We start from the raw sequence: 6,502 nt of genomic DNA on the forward strand, positions 1-6,502 counted from the left end.
TCAACTTCTTCCAATTCAAAAACAGTGGCTGGCGCTGTTTCGACGTTTTCGACTAATGGGACTGTAAAAGGGGAATAGAAATATTTTAGTCCTAAATAATACAATGATTCATAATAATCTTTAAAAAAAATAGTTTCTATATTACTCATCGTGATTATTTTATGATAACGTGTTCAAAAAACAACAAATTGAGCACATCGTGAATATTCATCGGAGTGATCAAGCGCGATGTTTGAATCAAAATATAAGCAGGACAAGCATGCTCTTTCAAGAAATCTGCACTTATGCCATTGGTTTTGAGGAGTACAATAATCCGGGAAGGTAAAACGAAGCCAGAATATCTTAAACAAAGAAAAGTAATCCGTCAGTACGCGTAATACGCAAAATATATATCCCATATCATACACTTTCATAAAACATCATAACAATCCTAAAATTTCTGTACATGATAATTCGTTAGATTTCCGATTATATCTAACGTAACAAAATAATTTGATGGTTATTAATTATCACTCTCTTCGTAAATCTCAAAACTTTGATTTCATTGGGCAGAACTTATATTTCCCTACTGTGAATTGAATTTCTAATACAAATATCAAATTTAATACCATCTACGCGAGCAGTTATTCGAAAAGTCATCAGGATAATAATTAAAGTGACTAAAAAATTAAAATCTGGCGAACAGTGAAAAAATGACGGATTATTAAATTTCTAAGATTCGCTTCAGCTATGTCATTTTAATAAGTCATTTCATAGATATTATCGGCATATCAAACTAAAAAAATATAATTTATTCATCCCCCAATAACTTGTTGAGCCTATAAAGGAAGAAGTCCTGACTGATCTATTCATCAGGGAAGTGTCATTTCCCGTGACCACGTGATAGAACCCAGAAATTTGACGTTACCATTTGCTAATTTTTTTTGGAATAAACAATTATAGGGTCTTTAACCAACTTACTTTTATAATCCTAGTAATAGCTTTACCTTTTGACCATGGTTTCTTTTATTGTAATATTTTTATTTATTTCTAATTATTTTTAAACTAGAAGAAATTTATGTATTTTAGTCACGCAAAACTGTATTCTTTCGTCCAAATTTCTTTTACGATTCGATTTTCTCTCACAACTATGTCCAGAGGTTCAAATTCATAACTATTGTATTACTTTTCAACCACTATTATCTCCTTGGTAATGAATCATTGAGTCATTACAGATGGGTGTTACCATTTTTCTCTTCAAAATAAAAATTCATATTACAATACCTTGTAAGTCTGCCTTGTCTAATTCTGCTAATAATATACAACGGAGGAGAGATGATTCGCAGAACCTTGAATAAGATCTGCATTGTAACCTTCGGTCCAGAGCAAAGCACATAGAACCTGCTCTATGTGGCATAGAACTACACGGTAAGGCTCTGATGATTATCAGAAACAATTAAATGTTGCGATTAGTTTAACTCTTTGCACCAGTCCCAAATATAAAAATTAAGCCAATATTTCCAAATAGGCATACATATTCTCCTGCTTAGATAAATTGCAAAAAATCATTCAATACATAAATTATAAAAGGACTGGAAAAACGTATGAGCAATGCCACTCATATTGAGGATCGAAGACCACATGCAATTTAGTTCACAAAATAATGTAGGATTTAATGAAAAGGGGAGAATTTCCCAATCGTGAAATCAACCAATACTCAATTAAAATATCGTGCACGACGATTTATTTGAAAGCTAAAGTCTGCGTAAATGTTTCGTAGAGAGAATACGTGAAAACAATAACGGGAAAAGTTGTAATAATTAAACATTGAAACGAGAAATGATTTAATTTTTGAGCAAAGTAACTTTTCAAATTTCAATCTTAAAATCAAAATTCAACAAAAATATCGAATGCCATGAGATGTGTAGTAAACAGTAAATTTTAAATAGGGAATAAATAAAAAGAAAAAATATGAACTACGAGTTTTTTGTGGGTACCTGCTCTATATTTGTTAGTTTCGCATCATGTTAATACAGAAAAGGTTATTGAAGCACTTTTAAAAAATTCCTAACCGTAGACACTAAAAATTTCTCCTTTTTTGAGAAATCACTTTCAGGGGAATAAATCTTTTTGTTTCTTTAAATATTTACATTTGAATGAAAGCTACATTATTTGCATTTTAATGGTCCCGCTAAGCATTAAGCTTATCAGCAGGTTCCATTATTATCTTTACTTTTACAAAACATTTATTAAGTGTTAACACATAGACAATATACATATACCCCCTAGCCACATAGAGTATTACATTATGACACTCAAAAACATATCTAAGAAATAATAAGACAACCGTTTTACGATCTCTCCAGTAGGTGCTTTTTTAGTTTACTTTTTAATTCCCTAATAGTTTTTATTCTCTTCAAGTTATCTGGTAACTCGTTTATTGCCATTGGGATTTTAATATTCATTACACCTTTACCATAGTTGTTATTATATTTCGGTACATAGTAATGAGTAAGATTTCTCATTTCCATGGAGTGTTTGTAATCTTTGTGAATCTTTAATGTATTGTTGAAATAATTATTAATTACTAACACATAAATGTACAGGTCAGTAACCTTTAGTATACCGAGTTCTTCATACAAAGATTTATTATGATCAGGAGAACCCTTGAGGGAAATACCTGCATTTTTATGGTTTGTTGTTGATTCAATCCCTGCGTGAATTAATTTGAGTATTTTTTTTTGAGTTTTTAACAGTGTCCTGATAGTATTGTGCAGTACTTCCCCAAATGGTAATTCCGTAGCGTAGTATTGATTCAACCAGTGCGTGATATATCATAATCTTTGTTTTCTTTGGAACTAGGGTATTAATTTGATACATCTGATAATTAATTTTCCTTAGTTTACTGTTCATTTTAACTATGTGTCTATCAAATTTCAAATACTGATCAATGGTTATACCTAAGTATTTGTAATGTGTAACCTGTTCCAGAGGAGTGCAGTTACAAGTGCTAGAAAGGCCCTTTTTATGTAGACATTTGTGGGTAATTATAGTAATACTTATAGAATTCAATCTGTCAAATGTACTATTTTCATCACTATGTTTTCTTTTTCGCTTCACCACATCTTATTGCAATAAGTTTGTTGCTTAGAAAGAAATATCAAACGCCAATATTATGTCAAGTGCTTTCAGTTGATAATCAATCTAATTATAAATATACGTCAGTGATTAAGCACTTAACTCTAGTGTAAATATAGGTGCTCACATTTCGACGAAGGACCTCATTATATTCCAATTAAATAGTAAAGGCAGGTAACCATTTTGAGATAGTAAAGACTTCTCCGTCAGGGTGTATGCACAACTAATCACTATGACGAACAAAACATCAGTCGCGGATTCAATGGGAGGGTTTTAAGGGGTCATGATAATTTTATCAACAATTTATAATCAATAGTTTAACATTTTTGTATCCTTGTAAATGAGTAAAGGGAATGAGTATGCAAATTCATGCATACGAGTCCCAAACGTGAGAGATGTTTGAGTTATATTTATCGTAGAGTGTAGATCCTACAGTAAAAACAACAAGCTCAAAAATAAAATAAGCTATGCACTAACTTTTTAGGCATTAGGGAGCATGGATTTGAGTGTCTAAAATTTAGTTGGCTAACCCAAAGGGAGCATTAACTGGGATATGCTTATTTTTTCATCATTTTCATTATCAAAAATTTTACAAGAGAGAACGCCCCTCTCTCCCGGAGGATATTCCATTCTCCTCGTACCTAGATCATGACCCCCCCCCAAATTTGATGCTAAATCCGCCCCTATTACACATCTACACACAAGTAGTTTCATGGAACCAAACATTAACTCCATGAAAATATGACGTAGCTAATTTCTTCTTAGATTAAACAGCTACTTTAAAGCCGATATGTTAGCAAATTTACACTACCAAGATTAATCCGAGCATAAGCAAAGAGAGCATTTTTGAAGCAAAGGCAGCAGGAAACAAAATAACAAATTTAAGCTGAGGTGAGTCTTGACATCGTGATCTTTCACTTCTCTCTTAATCCCAGATGATGTTGGTATTGCACTTAACTTGTATCGCCCGTCAAAGAGGTGTTGAAATGGATTGCAGAAAATCCTGAAGATGAATCGACATATTCTACTGCAAGCAATCGCTCCTCCCGAGTAAATGTGCCCTAAAACATCAGAAGCATGAAGCTTCAGACTAGGTAGTGAATATTTTAATAGTAGCAAGATCATGAAGAACCTCATAAAGAAATGTAATACTCCAGAAATCGAATAATTCTATTTCCCTAAGTATATATAAATGTGTATTTCTTTTACGTCTCAGAATAGCCAGTTATGCCAAACTACGCCTCGGGAACTGCACTTTCGACAACGGTTAAACCTTCCTCTTTGCTGAAAACATCCTAGTTTCACCTTTCCTAAATAATGGCACGGTGAAGACGCTTGGTCAGTCATCACTCGTCACTTCACAGTCGTCTCTCAAATGTATCAAAGTACATGATAATATTTATTTGATAAATACACGGGCCGTATGGCCTGTAATACCGAAGCGCCTCGATATACACCCGTGCCTTCACCAAGCGGCTCCTCTCCTTCCTTAGACATTGGTGATATCTTAAAATTTGGCTATGCTAGATGTACAAATTCAATAATTCATTCTATTCCCTTGGATTGATCTGTTAGGATTTTGAATGGGAATAAACTTTGGGTAAAGGCTTCAAATATTTGTGAGTGATAATTCACTTTTGAACACCAAGGGCACGAATCCACGTATAATACGACACGCAACTTCGGGTCGGGAAGTTCGAGAAAAGCACAGAGCGATGAGGACATATATAGGCGAAATACAAATATAGGTTTCTCGGCAAATATAGGTGAGGACGGCAAAAATGAAGGAAGATAAGAACACATTCAAACTGCGTGAAAACGTTTGGAACTATTGCGGTGCATTGAAGAAGTATTTATAAGATGTGATTGACGGCAGAGGTACTAAAAGCGTTATGGATGGTAGTTGCTCAAATTTTATACTACAAAGGAAAGTAGAAGTGAACAAGCGGATGTTGCAACTTCCTGTTTACAAGAGAAATTTGATATTAAGAAGACTCATCACTCCCCACGACCGGTTGAATTTTGCCCTTTATCGCAAATTATAACTCGTTCAAAATTTGCATCATGTTCTTGAAAATTTCAGCGTATATTGATAAGAATTTCGATAGTATATTCCTGGATCTCAAACATAAATTTACAACTGAGGAAAACCCGAGGTAAAAGTTTCAAAGTTGAAAAACAGGAAAATATTTAAAAGAGTCAATATTATGTTAGCTAAAAAAATTTAGGCAATTTCGCCGCGTTAATTTTCAGGTGGCCCCAACGTTTCCCGACGTCGTTGCTGGTCGCTTTTTCAAGGGAATCTTATAACGAACAGTGAATATTAATTAAATTATACATTGCAGAATTTCTACAGAACTTATTTGAGCCCTTGATAATGTTGTTGTATGAAGCAACGATGCGTGTCGTGCTCGCATAAGTTCTGTGGAAATATTGCAATGTATCATTTAACTATATTAAGAACTTTCACCATGTCGTACCGTATATCATACAAGATAAAAGAGTTTACTTTATACTCCAGGAAAATCTCAAGCCAATAGCTTAATCTGTAGAAAAGAAATTCGTCGCGAAAAGAAGACCCGTCGATCGGAAGTGGTGCGAAGTTTAAAATTTCACGAATGCTGGAATGTTTTCATTCCGCCCAAACGGCTGAACAATAAGGTGGATCCCATTTGTTCTCTAACACAAGGCTTTCATCCGAATTCAAGTTTTTCACATACTCAATGCTCTTTTCTTCATCACCATCACACCAGCTTCTTCATCAAGCACACTTGAGGGATAGCCCTGCCAAGCAGTACCTCAACCGGTTGACAGCGAGCAAACAGGCTACAACCGTCGGTTTAAATTTCCCTTGGGTCGAACGGACGCCATACTGAGCGGCTCACTGCATCCAGACATGTCTATCAACGATTAAGCGGACTGTGGAGCCCATTGATTCCGGGAGGGCGGCGCAAATTGAGGTCCCTTCGTGCACGGATGTAATCCAGGCCTGTACTCACCCAGGGGTAGGATTAACGAGATCTAGTCTTCCAATTCGGTTCAGCCCTAATTGATACGTACAAGATCCCCATGTTCATTTTCACTAGTGAAATTGTTTAAAAATAAAATTGATTAATTAATGAATTTGCTCAAAAGATATCATGCCTCTGAATTTAACATGATGGATCTCTCCGTTGGGTTTCGAAACCTTTCGTTACAGTTCTGTGGGGCAGCCAGTTTATTTTTCTTTCATCTCAACAATAAATAACAAGGCTTGCAAAATTGTGTAGAAGGGTCGGTGTTTTATATGGATTCCATGAACAATTTAAAATGGTGAACTACCATCCATAACTTCGGCTTACGAATGACCATATGACCGCATAGCATTGCCTTTCTTACACACACA

This window comes from Ischnura elegans, chromosome 4 (genome assembly GCF_921293095.1).
Source record: "Ischnura elegans chromosome 4, ioIscEleg1.1, whole genome shotgun sequence".
NCBI classification, from domain to species: domain Eukaryota; kingdom Metazoa; phylum Arthropoda; class Insecta; order Odonata; family Coenagrionidae; genus Ischnura; species Ischnura elegans.